Consider the following 20202-nt stretch of genomic DNA (forward strand, 5'->3'; position numbering starts at 1 on the left):
CTAGATTTTAATCCCTCCAGCTGAGGTGTTGCCTTTGAAAATTTAAAAAGAAAATATTGGTTGACATCCACTGTGATGGTAACAGGACACGTGATGCTTCATTTCTTGTCCCTAAAGTTCTATGGTTGACCAATCCAATGGCCTCCTTTTCTCCCTCCAAATATTGTGTAGATACTAAAGTTGAAGACAAGATGACTCATTTCTTTAGTACTAATATCACAACTAGGGGACTTCTTGCATCACCTCTCAAACTGAAGGAATTCAACAATAGATTGATTGAACATATGAATATACTAGTCATTATTTATCTTGTCTAGAGCAAGAGATTGAAAATCCATTCATACCTAAAGGTAAAGGATGATGCTATAAAAGTATATTTCAAAAGCGTTGAGGAGATGAACTCGGAGAAAATAATTAATATAATAGGAAATCATTGGGAGTATTTAGAGCTAGTTAGGAGAAGATTGATATTATTAAGACAAAGAGAAGGGGAGATGCTTAAAAAAAAATTCAGGTAAACATCATGCAAAGTCATGGTAATAACCAATTTTTTGAATCATAAGGCTAAATAAGAAGTCAGGAGGGAAACTCTAACCACTTTTGCTTGACTGCTAAGGAAAATCACCTAGAAATGGACTGTAGGATGATAGCATGGATGAAAGAGAAAGGTTGTAACATGGTTGAAGAGGTGGAAAGGTTTAAAGGAAAATGTAAATAATTGTATAAGAAAGTTTTGCCACAATTCTTTAATGATTGGGGAAATTTTCTTCCCAAGAAGCTTTTCATGGATAGCCTACATCTTGGCATGTATAATTAAAGTAATGATGAAGATACATATCACACATCATAGGAAGAGGACATTGTGAGTCTATACAAAGAGCACTTTGGCCTCCTGTTCTTGCTAAAAGAGATCTGCAAACAGTAGGGAGAAATCAACTATGAACCTATAGAGGACATGAAGATAGCAATAAAAAAAGCATGGCTAGGTGATGTACCATGAAAAGAGGAGTGGACTATTATGCGGAAAATATATAGATCACTTATATATGCAAGGTCAGTTTTAGGACATAAGGTGACCTCTATGCTAGTAGGCACAAAAACAAGCACCTTTTTCCATATTTGTAGCAACACGTTTACTAGAATGACAATTGTATTAGAGTACCTAACCTAGTCAACACCTAAGAGAGAGAAGGAAAACATCACCCAAGGAAGAGAGAGAGTGTTGATACTAAAGCTAAATATATAGGGGGCCACTCTACAGTCAATATACTTTTCTAGAAACTTCTAGAATAAGTTAGTTACAATACAACTAAAAAATTTGTAACAAATTTTGATTGGTTTTTCAAATATAGCTAGTGACTTAGAGTAGGGCCAAGATATTTGAGTGCCTATATATAGGCATCAGTTTCAAATGTAAAGGGTGGGGGGGGGGGGGGGGGGTGGGGAAGGGGGTGGGGGGCAGGGGAGGGGATAAATGTTGGTTGTAGGGGAAACTCTACATAATTTTTTGGTGAATTTCTTAGAGGTATTGAAACAATTTTGGGAAAGAATTCCACCTTATGCTTTTAATTTTACTACTAATGAAATACAAGTTTATGTAGTTTTCATGAAATTTTGAGTTTTGAACCTAATTTGTTCTGCAAATTGTGTGGAATTGTGTTAAGATGTTATGATGAAATGAATTATGGCATCAATGTGATGGGTTGTTTCATTTTTTTGAGATCCATGAAGATAGTTTGAAGACTATGTTGACGTTCTTGATATTTCTTACAATGATATTAAATGAAAATGGTAAATTTCAAAATATTTGTTTTTAAACGTTGAATTCTTAATTTCTAATTCATTCGCTAAGCCTTATTTGATTTAAAGGAATTCCTTATTGCTTCTTTAAATTGGGAAAGGTATGATTATCCATATTTCATCCATATTTTTTTTTCAAAACATTCATGTCAAACCCAAGGGTTATGAATGATCCTACTCAAAATCAACATAAATGTAGCTCAACAAGAGACTTCATGCATGGCGGTCCCCCCAAACACGATTCCCAAACAACTCTCTGGATAAAAACAACTTTATATATGATCTAAAAAATATTTGAAGGACCATCTTATATGCGTCACGTTTCCTTGAAAATGCTCAATGATTGTCAAATTGGATATGACTAATTTTTCAGCATGTTGGCGATTTACATTATTTTGGTTTAGTCACTTGCACCTGATTATTCAAAGAAATATATCTACATGAAGATTTCATAGAATGGCTTTGATACAATTCATCATGTAATTTCCTTTTCTTCTGACATTTAAAGGCGAAAATTAAATGCATTTATCTTAAATGTGAAAGAAAATATTTTCATACCAATTAATTCAAGTTTGAATTACACAGTCATATAAATAATTGATTTACACAAATGAATTAATATATGATTTATCTTATTTAAAATCATCTTAGTTTGACTGTCACTTGGTTAAATAATGTGAGTTAGAACAACGTAGTTAAGAGTCTTTTAATTACAAATAACATATCCATAATTATAATATGATCGTTAGTAATATTCAATTCCAAATATTTCCCATGAAACCCTAATAGAAGGTAGGACCACACTTAGGTGTTCCTAGGATTTGCATTAAAACACAACATAGTGCGAATCTAGGGAGCCAACACTAGCATTAGAAGTTTTTTTGTCTAAAATATCATTCAAACCAATATGGTCTATGGTCTACTCTCAATTTAATTTATTTCCATAAGGTAATTAATTTGCATTTTAAAATCTTGTATGATGGTTTCCAACTCCAAAATATGATATCCATAATTTTCCTTATGCTCCTTTAGCTTCCTTACTCATAATGCATTAAATTCTCATTTCGCGAGAAATCCACCAATAAATTCCTTCCATATATTAATGCATATAATAAAATATTCAATTTAATGAATTATCTTAATATTGTTGTACCTTTTAATAACATTTCCAAATGTTTAAACTCTTCTTCACATTTATAAACAAATAAATTTCCACACCCTTATTTTACAAAAGTGATAAGATGTGCTAATTTTGAAAACCCCTAAAAAGTTCTCCTGTAGTACATCACTAATTGAATGAAGTATATGACCTCTATCACATTTTTTTTGTTTACCTCTCCACTTGATTTCATGTTTCCTAGGTCTAGTACCACCCCTACCTTTGATATGACATGAACCAAATAATGAATTTTATTTTAATAATATGAGAATTTTATTAGCTTGGCATCAATTTGATTTTCCCTCTAAACTATTAACAAAATCCTCAAGTTCTATATATAAGGATATCATCCAAAAATACAATGTCAAACTTTTCCAAATAACTTTAGAAATTCCATTTGTAAGTCACATAAAGAGATTCAATGCATTGGATGACGCAAATGGTGCCATCACAAAGTCAAAATGCATGTACTTAATTCTAAATGTTTTATTGATGATATTATCCTCCATTAGTATTACATTATGGTGCTATAACCTCAATTTAATATTGGAAGACACTTGATCTCTCCTCAATTGATTAAAGATTTCATCGATCCTTTCGAAAGGAAGCATTTTCTTCAATAAAACCTCATTTAACTACCTAAATTTTATACACAACCTCAATGTACCATCTTTCATTTAACAAAGAGTTTTGAGGCACCTTAAAGTAATACTCTTGGTAATATGTACAACTTCTTCAAAATGTCTTTCCTCTACCTTTCTAATACCTTACTCTATTATATGCTCATTCTATAAGGTGTCTTGGACATCATGAAAGCTCTAACTACCAAATCGTTAGAGAAATCAGTTTCCCCTTCAATGGTGAACCTACAATTTTAGAAATACATATTCAAATTAATTAAGTATTTGACCATGTCTAATTCTTAATACCTTGTCCTTAGATTCCTTTTCCATGCGAGCTACTTAAATTTAGCACCCTTCTCTACAACTCTTCTTCAATTTCATGATTAATATTTCCTTAACAAAAAAATGGTCATGGAATCCCTTACATTTTTCGTTGTTTTCTTTATTCATTAAGGAAAGTGAAGGCCTTACTATAACATTCTAGCTAGCATGTTTCTTTTATAACCAATCCATAGAAATTAGGAAATCATGTCTTCAAATTTATAGTTTTTAAATATCTAATTGTACTCAAACCATTCATGGAAATTTGAAATTCTTTCACTATTTCATTTATCCATCTCGTAGCTCTTATTGCTAACTAAACCAACTGACTACATATAGACTTAGTTTTCTTCAAATGAAATATTTCTACAATTTTACAATCAATATAACTATGGATATCTCTAGAATCTATTAAAATGGTGATGCGCTACTTATTTGTATTTCCTTCAACTTGAATCATCTGCCTATAATGATTAGCTGGCATGTTATCTGATGATACATAAATTATGGGTGTTCTTTTACCCATGTCATCCATTGTATTGTCTCCACGAATATTGTTTATGATCCTAAATTTGTATCCTATAGACATGTCCTCCCTTAGAACCCCAACGCTTGATGGGGTTGAAATCTTGGCATTCTTTCAGATTGAATGGATCTCCTTGATTCAATTTAGCTAAGCTGAGTTTGGTGCTTTTCTTTGGAAGTACTCCTAAAAAACTGAAGGTTATATGCTTTCTTCCTTTTATGCACCTCGGATCCCTTTTTGTTTTCCTATGTTTTCTATAAGGCCATCTTGTTACTTTTCTTTTCATAAAGGTACTATACCTTCCTCATGCCTTCATCCAAAAATGTGGGCTCATTGAATTTAACTCTTTTATTGTAAAATGATGGTAAACTAATTTTAAAAATTTAAATTTTTTACTTTTCATACTTAATAAAATAAACATATCTCTATAATTCAATGATTTTTTTTTCATACTCCTTCATTGTCATTCTTCCCAACTTGGGGTTAGATTACTCTTGCATTTTCCTTTCATAGTAGTGTTCTAATATATATTTCTTGTAAAAATACTACTTAGACTACCTCTATGAGATATTCTTCTACCCAAGTGTGTAACCTTCTTTTCACGTTAGATTTTGGACCTTACTCAATAAAGGGGATGTGACCCGGGCTAAGGATATTCAAATAGCCCGAGTAATTTGGAATGGTCACTCCTTATGGGTTTTAATTGTTTGTTGGCCTTTTTACATCTTCCTCTCACGAAGAAAATAACCTAGGGAATCCTAAGATGATCTAATGTTATATGTACATGAAATTTAAACTACTATTAATATGCCTAAAACTACAAGTTAAATATTTAATAAAATATGGTACAAAAATAGGATTAGTATCAATTATTAGAATACAATAAATACTATACAATGATATAACAATTATAATACAACACATATGACAACTTGAACTTAACGTAACTGGTCCAAAGAATAAATTGTATTTATTTATGCTACCATATATGAAATGCAAACTAATTTGTATTTATATATTCAATTATAAACTAAAATAAACCATAATTGGTAATGTGAATAAGTAAAATACACAAAACTACAAAAACATAAGTTTCCTCTTCTTTAAACTAACACAAAACAATTCATGTTAATTTTAATAATTTCACATCAAAAATAAATCATATATGTAGAGAACTAACTAATTCTATCTAATTGCCATTTCTTTGGTGAGGTAAAATGGAAGGATAACTCCAACAATTTCCGTAAATTTAACTATATTTCATTTTTTTTTTCTTTTAATAAAACAATTCAATAAAAAACCAATGAAATAAGATAATAGATTAAAAAACACTACAACACATGTATTAATTCAATTTATATAAATATAAAATTCTTAACAATCTAAATCCTTGGAAATAATTCACAAGAACTTAGACCAAAGTAATATTTATATTAATGTCATCCTTAAGACACAAGTCATTATAGGATCACTATGATCAAATATAAAGATATAATAATTGAAATGATACCAACAAAAAGAAATGCAAAAGGATCTAAGTCACAGAATGGCATAGTTTTGTCATCAAAAAATTCAAAAATCAAATTATAGAAAATTAAGAAGACAACTAATGAAGAGCGACTATGGAAAATAAAACTCAGATAAATATTACTTGATTGAGTTAAATCAAATGAACATGTTTACACCAAAAAATGTTTAAAAATATTTACACAATAACTTAATAATTTATATATTTTCCAACATTTCCTTTATTTCTTGCCTTGCCTCTCTCCCCTTTCACCTTCCAAACTAAAGGTTTATATAAACTATAAGCCCAACTATGTTCCAAACTACTTGAAAAATAGATACATTTATTTTCAAAAATTACAATTCATTTTTTTGACCTTGATCAAATTTGAAATGTGTTAAAAAAATAGACATAAAAAACGTACAAGACATCTACACATGATTTGAGACAACTGAATGATATTGCAATAAAAACTTTCATACAAACCAAGACTATGATTGGGTGAACAGGAGAAACCTGTTAACGAGTAAATAAATAAATATTAACAACTGGTATATCAAAACAATGCTGCTATATATTTATTTTATTCCGTAGCGGCCTTTTAAATTTAGAAACGAAAAAAAAAACATACCTCAAAATCTATAATTCAGAAACATGGATAAATAATAAAATGTTTATTTAGGAGGGTTTGAATCTGCATATATAACCACTTTGATGTTTTATGACTTAAGGGTTAAAAGGTGAAGTTTGGTTACACTTTTGTGAAAATTGCTCGTGAAAAATTCGTGATTGCACCTTTTTTCCCTAACTATTTTTTCGGCCGAATTATATAATTTTTTTTGACTTAACTATTATTTTTTCAGTCGAATAGTTAAACATAACTCTCCTCTAAAAGTCTGAATGTTAAATTTGATGATAACCTCGAATACTATTTTAGGATTTCTGGCTAGTGGTGGAAAAATATGACCACTACGTTTTGGGGCTAAAAAATATATATTTGGTTGAAAATCCTTTTCGGAAAAAATATTTTTTGCTGTTGAAAATATCATTATATATATGTGGGATGTGAGTCTATTGCAATTTCACAGTCCGTGGAATGTTTTTTGATAGTTGTTTGTTGGTGCACTGACATTTCTTTATGATGTGTTAAAGGGAGAAGGTGGTTCCTACCTTTCCAATTCTCGCAGGTTTGCAGGTCTGTTAGCTTTTTAGTAGTTATTTCAAGCTTTCTTTCTTTCTTGTATTGTTTTCGTTTGCAATTTTCTGAATTGAATTTTGGTTTTTGCGGATTCATTGAGTTGGAGGAGTTTTACGCAAGAGGAACTCGACAATGGAGGAATTTTATTGGGTGCCTCATCCTCTTATCAACTGAACCCCACAACATCAACATTCAACCCCCACAAGTTTTTTTACCTTTTCTTCAACATTTTGGTACCAAAAATAATAGTTAAGATTTTTTTCTTCTACCTTTATGAATATATCTAAAATGGATTGTGAAAATGGACTTTACCTACCATTGAAATTTTGACTTTTGGTGATTCTTCCTCTAGACAAGAACAATTAGAAACTACTTGAATTCTATCTTCCATAATTTTCCCCTCAAAATTCTATCCTTCAAAACTGTCCTACCACTCTCTAGTGAATATAGTGAAAAATATGTTCCAGTTTCAGTCACAATAGCACCCCAAGGAACATCTTTATCTATTGATAGATCATGTTTCATACTAGTAAAAAGAGAAGATGAATTTAAATCCTATTCACAATCATGGTGATTTTTTAACTTCAAGCTTGGTTGTCTCATTAACTGTAGTCTTATTAAGTGATTTTTTATGAATTCCAAACACATTATCATTATGTGGTTTTCTAAATTTTTTGAACGAAGAGAAATCCATGTCTTTAAATTCCATGATTATTTAGATTCAGAAGGGTTGGTAATCTTCACCTAGCATAGGGTTATTGATGGAAGTCATAGCTAGTTCAAGTTTGCATGCAAGGGTTTTGGGAACCGTCAATGGGATGATTCTCTTCCATCACATTTAATATGAATTTCAACTTTTCATTTTCACGCTATGACCCTTTAGTGTCACCCTTTTGATTTCTTTGCATGGAAGAAGTAAGTAAATTTATAAAACTATGGTTTATTGTTGTATTGTTTGTATGCAGGTTGATTCTAGCTTGTTTTAGTGAAAGTTTATAATGTAATTTTGTTTATGAGGCAATGAGCATTAGTGGAAACTAAATTCTTTTTTTTATGGACGTCAAAGTCCTTTTTAAAGCACATTGTTGCAATATTATGCTACGAAGTTTGAGATTCCCTGTCCACTACTCTTTCTTGTGCATCTACATTTTCAAAGTGAACTAACTTGTTTATGTTTAGACATAGATCTTACTAGCTAGCATTTTATTACATTCAATAAGTTATAGCTGTCAATTGTAAATTAAATAATAATTATAGGCCTATAATTTCTCCATTTTCTATAACTTTGATACCTTTTCAACCAATAAAATGTAGGCATACTAGTTGGCTTGAAATATAGTTGCATACATTTTCAATGAACCAATAATGTCTCTATTTCTTTTATGTGAGAGCTCAGTAGTCGTAAAGTACATATAATAAAATTATCATTTAGTGTCTTCTAATAGAAATATTGTTGTAAAATAGATCTTTTTCCGTATGATGTATGTCATATTCATAGTAATGCTTTCATAGGATTATCTTTCTAGACCAAATTTTTCCATTTAATGTTCTAAATATATGTTGTAGCTACGTATGTGAAGCCTCCCTCTCATGGATTGTGATTATACAAGTTGTGGATGTTCAATATCTTCTTGAATAGAGAGATCTCTACAATGACAAATGTCATTTCTAGAGAGATCTCTACCATCACAAGTGTCATTTATTAAGATGTTTCTAGTTGTTTAGGAACTATCCCAATGCATATGCTCTTGGGTCCAATGTGGCTCCCTCGGCTATTCATAAAAGTCGAACACATGTTGTTAACTAGGCAACGATATGCTCATTAAGCCCACAGTTCCAGATATGAAAGAACATGGTAAAAGAGTAGGAGATAAGAGATGCCAACAAACTATAAACCTCTCAGATTAGAGGGATTTACATCGAGCACAATGTCTCATTTATCAAAGGATAATTAGTTAATAATGACAAGTTGAAGAAAGGAAAAACTAAAAGTCTTGGTTCTAAAAGTTTCTATGGAAGTTAATAATAATATTAGATGAAGAAGGACCATTTGATAAGCATAATATAAGGAATCCAACATCAACCGTAATGGCTAAACACAAAAAAAATAAAATCAACTTACTAACTCTTTCTTAATGATTTTAATAATTAGATTTAAAATATATCTATCAAAAGTCATATAACATTACATAAATTAACTCTAAATCCATTAACTATGCTCTATATATCATATAAGCATTTCATACAACTTAGAAATTATAAAGAAATCCAAAAACTTCAAGTGTCTCTATAAATCCTGGGATATATAATGATCCTATCTTGAAAGTTACAATAATTACATTAAAAATAAATTAAAATAAATAAGGAATGATTAGCTTAACATACAAAAAGGGAGGAAACAATCCACCTAAGTCACTTGGCACGAGGACACGAGACATGTAGGACATGATAATACGAGTATTCGACTTGTGACGCGATGACCCCCTAGAGCATGAAACAAAGGACACATTATATATTCTAAATAAAAAATATAATATATATTAAAAACTATAAAAAATTAGTGAATTACAGAGTCATTTAGTTCTTTTCCCACTCTAGAGCATATAAAAATGTTTTCTCGACATAGAAATTCACAATTCATTTTCTATGTATTATACCCCAAGTGATAATATGCACATATTATATTTTAACATTGTTTCAATTTATTGTTATAAAGGATTTTACCGATTTCCTACATATCAATTCCACTACTCTTTTTCTTGTAACAAATAGTAATATACCACTAGGTGACAATTTCTTATGTTGATTTCTTTCTCAGAGACAAAACTGCTGAATTTCACTCTCTTAATTCTTATCAGGTTTTAACTTGGTTCTATTTATCATTAAGAAAGAAGAAGGAAAACATAGAGAAGGTTTTCAGTAGCAACAGAACATGGGGAGACATAGTTTATGTAGTCCTCTCAGAAGACAGTTGGCTAAAGACTAATTCCTTCCAGTAGTATCTGTATGTACAATGACATCCAATTAAGGAAATACCACTTCCAAAGCCTTAGATCATTCCATCTAAAAAGAACAACAAATGTCTCATGCCATTAGTACTTCCACTAGAGACTGCTAATGAGACTCTGATGGTAGAATATTTCTATAAAGAATCATCTTCTTCTTGGATGAATTGAATTTATTAGATTGATAGTTACTATTGGTTTCTTGTCTTGCTAAATTCTTTTGAACAAGTTATATTGAAACAAAACTTTCATTCTATTTCAAGTAATAAATTTGATTTTTGCAACAATGTTCCACTTTCAAAGGTAATGAAAATGCACCAGTTGATATGCAAATCAAAAATTAGCTTTCACTCATCAGGAATGAGTAAAGGAAGTGTCAAAAAGACATATCTAATAAGGAATCAAATTAAATACAACATAGAACAATTAAATAGGAAATTTAATCTTCTTCACATGAAGGAAGGTTTCTAAAGAAATAATTTGTTGTAAGTTAAATCTAGAAGAAGAACTTCCCTAGCTCGTTTTCATTTAGAAAACACATCTATTCTTGAATGGTAAGAATCCACTAGTCATCCTTTATGTTGTGTAGGATAAATATTTCTATTGTAAATTAAAAAACCCAAGTAATTGTGAGTAATTATCTCCAACACTCTTCCTAATTACAATGACTACTACATGCTACTATTCCTAATATGCCAGGATTACAATACTCTTTGATGGTAGTATATATTTTTATCAAATATTCGTTATATAAGTATTTTTCCACTTTTTATCCAAATTTTATATTCTAAAAACACTTTCTTGTTATTTAGCTTCATCTTCATTATGGTATTCTTCTTCAATAATGTCCTTGTCTTCTATATCATATTTTCTTCTACATCTACTTGTACCATAGTTGTTGCTAATTGAACTTTTCTATTGACTTGCGTAAGATAAAAAACAATGTGTTCATGTTATTTCACCTTTTCTTCCATTGTTCCAAAAGCTTCATCGGTTTTGATGGTTGTCTTTATATTTTTTATTCCTCCTATTATTGTAGTCGTAACGATTTTTTCATATTTCCATCTTCACCATACTTGGGCTTTGCAACTTACTCTTCATGAAATGCTAATTTAGGTTCACAATCAAATTCAACATTTATTTTTAGGTTCTTCTCACATGTTGTTTCTATTGCAAAGGTGGTTACATTTTCATTATCTTCATGCGTATATTCTTAATTGGATTCACTCTATGCAATATGTTCACACTCTAGATCTCATACATAATCATTTTTTTTTATACAATTTCTTCAAACAACTTCATTGTATTGCTTAGGAAAACTATAGTTTCCATGTCGTGTTTATAATATTCTACTTTAGTAAGCTCTTCCACAATCTCTCCAATTAATTCTCTATTGTCAGAATCTTCTTCTTCTCAATATATTGTACATAACAATATGATAACATCATACATTATTCCTGAGAGTTTGTGACACAATAAATCATAAATGATACATGTAATGATGTAACATAACATAGTAATCACAACACACAAAATATTAACATAAACACATGCTAATATTTAAAGGAGCTTTCGATTTTCAAAATAATTCATACAACCATTTCCTCTATACATCTTCATTGAATATAATTAAGGCCTTGTATCCTTATTTCATTGTTAACATCCATAGAGAGCGATTGCAATACCAAACTAGAGTATTAGTTGCATCCAACAATGATAGTTCAAATTTAGTAAGCCCTCTAAAAAAATATTTTCATTATGAATTCAACACATCTACTAGCCCAATTTATTTTCCTTGAATTGAAGTATATGAACCATCATTCCACACTCCTTTGACTTTAGTATCTATCAAAGTATACAACCTACAAACTCCTAGATGTTGTTTCAAATTTAAATCATATTCGTAGAATCATATGTACATACATATTGAATTTATTTCTCTCAATTTAGCGTTTATAATTTATAATATATTTCATCCTTTTTAGAAGCATCTCTCACTAGGTCAAAGAGAGTATCATATCAATCAATGGAGGAACGTTGTTCATTACCTCAGCATGTTATGGTATATATATGTTTATGTCCATTTACATAAATGATAAATTGGTAGAATCATATGTACATAAATATAAAATTAATTTTTATAAATTTAACTTTATTATTTTATAATTTCTATCTTTTTTAGAAGCCTCTCTCACTAGGTCATATCATGTGGGTGCTCAACATTCTCCAGTCGTTAAAAAGATCAATCAAATCATGTACTTGGGTGTGAGGGTGTTGAACCATATTTAGGTGGTCTTGAATCTCAATCAGATCATGGTCCTCCATTTGTTAAATTTTATAATTTTTTTTAAATAAATTTGTACATAATTAAACTTTATGTACATATACATGTGTGTCAACTTTTCATGTATATAAATACATTGAAATGTTTTAATATTTATGTAATTATATTAAAGGAGGGGGTGAAAATGTAGACGCAAGTCAAGGTAGGTGAATGATGGTGTTTCAAGAAGAATACCATACACCAATTACCACCTATTCGTCTGATATTCTAGTGAGCTTCCTTGGGAGAAAAATATCCACGAGTGTACTTTACAAAGGTGCACAACTCATTATTCAAAATTGAAGGAGGATCTTGGAACATGGAGCTCCCTGTAGGGAGTTGGAAAGCTTAGAAATAGTTTCCACTCTCTAAGTAAATTTCTTCAATTATAGAAGAACCTTGGGCCAACCATTGATGGCTTTATATATATGATGAGGCATAGAAAGGAAACAATGATGGGTATTGATAAATGGATTGAGGTAAATAGGAGCGTTACAAAATCACATGGCAAATCTATGTTTAATTTTAAAGATGGGATGAAAAGAATGTTGCTAAAGCTGAAATATTTCAAGAACCCTAAAATAACCCACAATTTGTATGATAGGCTCCTTTAAGCATATAGAAAGATTCGATGGAATATCGATGTTCCCCATTATTTTTCTTGATTATCTTATGCTAAGTATTTCTTTGGTATGATATATGATTATAACAACCTTAAATCTAAATACTATGGTACTCAAAAAGGTCATACATATGATTGAAAGGGTGCATTAAGGGATATTGTTTTAACTCATCCTTCACCTCCTTTGGTACCTCAACCAACACTTCTAGTAACTCTACGGTCAGAGATGGATGCCACTATTGAGATTGGTTGAGAAGCAAAGGATGCCATTCTAGAAAACATATATACTACATTGATTAGAACCTATGTTAGTTTAAATTGACAAAGAGCACGTGTCTATGCACATGTTAATTTTGTATTTAAATCAGATGTGGAGATAGATAATATGAATAGTTTCAACAGGTTAGAGTGTATGAGAAGGCTTTCTTTGAAGGATGAAAATACGTAATTTGTCATGACGAAGAGGGCATGGGATGAATATATTTTAATGTTTAGGGTTGATATTTTAATGTATTGTAATGTATGTGTTAATTTTGATTCACATACATTTTGTAAATTTTTAAATATATAATCTAACATGAATGTTTCATATGTTTACCATTTAGAGTTAAGTCATTGGTTGAATGGAAATTTTAGTAATATAACATTTTCTGGTTCGGCTTCAAATGAATATATGTTGAGAGATGTTAGATTTTTTTGAATAATGTGTTAATAATATTAATTTAATTTTATTATATCGGTATTGTGAAGATATTTTTGTAAAAGAAATAATTGCATAATTAAATGTTAATAGATTTCCATTCCATCCAAAATTTTTGACACTACAAGATTCTCTTCCTCCATATTAGGAGATGCATGGTTTTCATCCTCCCTATTAGGAGATGCATGACTCTCTTCCTCCCTATTAGGATATATGCCAGAGATTGGCTTGTCACAAGTATTGAATATTTCAACTTATTTCATCAAAAATTAAAGCAAGTTTCATTAAGAAATGAGATCTATCGTACAATTTGAAATATTCTGAATTTTAGGTTTGTGTAGGAAGTTTCCCTTATCCAAGAACATTAGCGATGGAGTCAACTATGGGCATTGGGTCACCTAATAATTTTGAAAAAGCTTTTACAATTTTTTAATATTATCAGCTCATGCATTTTCATGTGCAATTTTAAATTTTTAATATATACAAGTACATGTGTTGTCTACCGAATACATGAGGGCGTAATGTAGGGGGAACACCATGAGGTATTGTGTGGTGCTTGAAACCTTTTATAATTTTGTTTTGAAGATAAAATTATAATTTAATTTTCATACATTAAAATTTAATTTAAAAGTACAAAATATTATGTCTATATGCATATTACACATGTTGTGTAGGACACCCATGAGGATGAGGTGATGATAGTTCATAGATGCCAATGATATTCTCCTTGAAGCATATTTGTATTTTGCAGTCTTTTGTTATATGTATTTTTATCATGATATAAATTTTGGATATATATTTTTATATAACTCTTTATTATGGATTTATCTTTAATATAACTTTTTTGGATTTTATACATTTTGCATGATGATTCTTATAATGTTGTAGAAGATAATAAGAAGTTTTGTTTATACGTAGGCTTTGTCAACTTGTTTTGTCAATTTGTTTAATGAATAGTAAAATTACAAATTATAAAACATGGTACATTTTGCATGATTCACAGTTTAATGCTTAAAGGATTTACATTTAAATTAATGAATGTGAAGCAATGAAAGTAAATTTTCATTTAGCTGGTACTTTGTGTGGCTCACGTATGTAGAGTTTTAGAACCCAACTGTTGACAACCCTTGTAATAGTTATAGCTTCCCCATACCAACTTTTTATGTGATGCATGTTTGAAGTTAAATGATAAGTAGAATGCATCAAGTGATAAATAGATAGCCTATAGTTAAAATGTGGATAAGTATAATGCATCAAAATTATGAAAAAATGTAGTCACATACAAGTCATATTTTAGATGCCATTATTACCCATCAATGTTCACATTGGGCAATCTTTTATTGGTTGTTCTAGTTAATTTCCAATGCTTTGTTCGATGTAAGTTTTCAAATTATAGTTTTTGAATTTAATCAACAATAAAAATTATAAAATATGGTACATTTTGCATGATGCATAGTTTTATGCTTAAATGTTTTACATTAGTTTCATGAATATGAAGCAATGAATGTAAATTTTCATTTAGTTGGTACTTTGTATGGATCACATATGTAGAGTTTTAGAACCCATCTTTCGATACACTTTGTAATAGTTGGAGCTTCCCCATACCATATTTTCAAGTGATGTATGTTTGAATTTAAATGATAGGTATAATGTATCATGTGATAAGTAGAATGAACATAGTGAAAATTTGGACAAGTAGAATGCATCAAAGTCATGAACAATGAAGACATTTAATTTAGAAAATTTCGGCACCTAATAAAACTTTAATAGGTATGGGAATAAATTATGTTATAACCTCACGAAAAATTGGTTTTATAAGCAAATTTGTAGTAAGTGCCCCATATATAATAGACATTTGCACTTTCTCTCTCTTTACATGATATTTATGGTACATATATATGATAATTTGTTTTGTACAAAAGGAAATTCCATTAAGCTTGTTAAATACATAAATTATAAATTTAAAATATGTCCTTTAACTTAAAGTTTGTTACTAGTGTATATTTCATGAAATTTGAGAAATATTAGAGATCGGGAATTAAAAAATTGCAATATTGAATCAACTGAAGTTTCATTAACTTCAAAAGTTGCTATAGATAACATATGCACAGCATGTATAGGAAAAACACACAATAGAGTGCATTTGTTTTACCTATTTAAGACATTAATTTGATTCTGTCAAGATGTACAAGAGAGAAAATATTTGAAATTGATAGTAATTTTATTTTAATAAAGTAAATAATGTCATTAAGATAGCATTAAAAATATTTGAAAAGACACAAAGATTACATAAAGAAGAAAAATGCATTGCAAACATGATAGAAGTATGATCAATAACAAACAAGAATATTGTGATGCTAAATCCTTACATTATACTAGTATTTAGGATCTTTGAATTTCCTTTTAACTTAACAACTAAGGCACCATATTAGTGAAAACAATTTTGTAATACGTAGTAGTAGCTAAAATGGAAAAATTAAGTGTGCACAAAAAGGAAGCCTAACAATCTACATGAACTCTTTCTAAAAGATGAGTAAAAGGAGAAGACATTGGTGGCTAGTTTAATTAAAAATATTCTAATGGAGTGCCATACTCAACAATCGATCCATTGTCAAATTTTGGCATTCTCCATTTTTTTAAATTTTGTTTTTTTTCTTGATTGAACTTGTTCAAATTTTATTAGCATTGCATGTACCAAGTCACTATATTGACAACTTATGGAAACAAGTTGATAGTCTTAAAAGTAAAGATTACTCTCGGTTTGATGAGTCTCTTGGAAAAAATATCCTTTCAGTATAATAGACCATATTATATATATAAAATTATTATCAGCATAGTTGTCCAATAACTTCATCTTTCGTTGAGTTCACCATATCAAATAATACTTGACATTTTCGATGTTGTAAATGGGTGAAACTACAACAAAAACATCTCCTACAAGAAAATAATGATATGCAAATTCATATCATCATTTACAAAAATTTAGTTATCAACATGTATAATTTTATTAGGTCTACATCTATATTTAACTATTGTCTATACTTATACATAATGATTTTAAAAACATAAAATAGATATATATCCTTCGAATGCAATTGAAATGTTATCTTCTCTAACAATGACAGAAACTGTATTACCCTCAGATGACACTATAGTCTCCTTTGTTGACATCTCTTCCAATCTTGCAAGGAGCATTTCCCCTTTGTATTAAGTTTTGTCTGTTGCCAATATTTTACATACATATGTTTTCATATGTTAATTTATTTTTCATCATTCTCCCATAAAGCTCTTGATCAAAGTTTTTATGATCTAAGAATTTGCAAAAAATAAATATATTATTAATTTTGTTAAATTTATTTTTTACACGGATCAGAAAACCCATTAAACATGGTTGAAAAATAGACATTATGCATTGAAGTTTCTTGTTATCCCAGTCCATGACAAGTAGTGACCGCATATGTGGTAAACAATATTGCAATGAATAATGTCCTCCAAATGAAAAGTGATACACATTGAAGGACAACAAACAATGAAGAATATTATATTACACTTATAAAAGGATTAGGAACAACTAAGGATTGTGTATGCAATGGAATTGTTGTCTTCGCCAAATCTAAACTTCTGTACAACTAGATGAAAGGTGTTTACAAAGTCAAAAAGGAGAATCTAAAAGAATTGCATAGAGAAGAAAAAATTATTGCTATTTAATTTCAACCATTTATCATAGGTCATTGTGAAATTGTTAATAGTATTTTGAGTGATCTAATGTATGGGGCAATGCCAATTGAATATTTGCGTGTGAAAGATGACTTGGTATCAAGAACCATTCCATCAAAATTTATTTATGGACATTGTAAGATATCTTTGATATGTGTGTGTCTTTTAGTTATAAATGTGTTGTCTTTAATGACCATGTGGTTATTTAAATACTATACTAAGTGTGCCCCCACTGTTTAATAACTAGTTAGTGAATTATTAGGTTAATTATAAGGGTGACAAATTTAAGGAATTTTTTTATTTAATTCTAAATATGTGCACTTTAGCATTTATTTTTTTTAGCGTTGTGTATAATTGAATTGAACATTTAGATATTGAGTATTTAATTTTTATTTATATTTGTTATCTTGACCCGAAGGAAAATATAGAACAATTTTTTTTAAAAAAACCCTTAAATAGTTACATTTATCTATCTTATTAATTTTTTGAAATGTTGATCTTTTTAAATAGTAATTTTAAATATTTTTAAATGCATTAGGAAACTTGGGTTCCTTGAAAGATCATATTGCTATATATATATATATATATATATATATATATATATATATATATATATATATATATATAGATATATATATATATATATATATATATATATATATATATATATATGGAGCGAGGGTCTGCATCATCGCATGAGAAATCACCACTTGATTGTCCGAGACTTAAATGGTGTAGACCATCAACTAAGTCTCTAGCATTGAATTGAACACGACTTTATATGCATGATGATGAGATTGGTCATGGATTGAGGAGAGTATCATATGAATTAGGGGAGGACCATCGCTTCTTACATCATCATCGTGATATATATAGATATATATATATATATATATGTTTACATGCAAACTTAAATGATATGCGTAGAATCATATGTACATATATATTGAATTGATTTTCATCAATTTAGCTTTATTAATTTATAATATATTCCATATTGTTTAGAAGCATCTCTCACTAAGTCGAGGAGAGTATCAGATCACTCAATGGAGGAATGTGGTTTATTACATCATCATTTTATGGTATATATATGTTTATTTGGATTTAGTTAAATTATAAATGGTAGAATCATACGTACATAAATATTGAATTTCTTTTTATAAATTTAACTTTATTATTTTATAATTTCTGTCATTTCTAGAAGCCTCTCTCACTAGGTTGTCACATGAGGGGGCTCAACCTTCTCCTAATGGTAAGAAAGATCAATCAACTCATGCACTTGGTCTGATGGATCTCAATCATCTTAGGGTGGTCATGAATCTCAATCAGATCATGATCCTCCATTTAGTAAATTATATAATTTAATTCCTTTTTATGTTAAAACAAATTTGTAGGTAAACCAATTGAATGCACATATATATGTATTTATATTTCGCATGTATATAAATACGTTGAAATGTTTTGATATTTATGTAATTATATTGAAGTAGGGGGTGAAAATGTAGATGCAAGACAAGGTAGGTGAAGGATGGTGTTTTAATAAGAATATGTTGTAGCAGTTATAACCACCCTCCAAAATTTTGGCTCTCATGGAAATTGCGGAGCCTACCTTGGATCATGTGATCATTCATCTTTGGTCACTCGTTGGTAAGATGATGATTTCAAGCTGCCCTCCTTGATCCTAAGATTTTTGCACGTTCTCATCTTTATGCAGCATATGTCATTTTCAGGCATAGGGGTTGTTGTTTGTCATGCAAAGGGAATGTTGTTTTGCTTCAAGGGAAAGCATGGGCGCATGAATGTATGTCATCACATAGACATGTTTCACACCTACCTCACGCACTCTTATCACGAAGGTTGTTTCATCAAGAAAAGTATGTTTTATGCATTTTGTATGGTTTATTTTGTGTCACTAAGTGTCCATGTGCAATCACAGTCAAGTTCTATCACGTTTACATATGTTTCAATGATCTCAAATTTAGCCATTTTCCTGAGCAACCTAGCCTCATCCAGCTTCCATGAACTGTGTGCTTTGATTCTACAACCATAAAAATTCCTCCCTTTCTTGTTGAAACTCCACAACCTACAGAGAAACCAACTAGCACTATTCTCCAAAAATGTGCAGAGAAGTCAAGCATCCAACACTTCTCTCTAGAAATGCACAGAGAAGTCCAACTACACTACACTCAGAAGTTGCGCAAGGGTGTCCTCCCAGGACCCCTATCTCGTAGTAGTGCCTTAAGCCTCAAAACTACACAGTGTTGTCCAAGTTGTCTCATCTGTCTTGCATGCAAAAACTGCATAGACGAGCCTCCTATGTCCACATTCTAGTAGTAGTCATTGTTCACTGAAATTGTGTAGATCTACCTCTCAGTGACTACAAGAAAAGGTGACATGCTAGAATCATATCCAAGGAGTTGAGGAGAAGGACCAAGGAACTAATTAATGGAAAATATCAGGACCACATGCAAACTCTGTCAGATGCATGATCATCGTGAGGGTAAGTATGGTAAGTAAAAAACATATTTCAAAGTACACCTCTTAGTTGATTTTGCATGATTGCTTGTCATTGTCATATCATCTTGTCCTCAGTAACATGCATGTGAAAAAATGTGTAAATTCATCTTATGTGTTTCTTCTACATGTCTTGCTTCCTTTTCACTTCTTCAACCAACTATCGTCTTCGGCATGTTGATTACTA

The sequence above is a fragment of the Pinus tabuliformis genome, chromosome 4_1, assembly GCF_031772625.1.
Source record: "Pinus tabuliformis cultivar Carrire ecotype Pingquan chromosome 4_1, CPIR1, whole genome shotgun sequence".
NCBI classification, from domain to species: Eukaryota; Viridiplantae; Streptophyta; class Pinopsida; order Pinales; family Pinaceae; genus Pinus; species Pinus tabuliformis.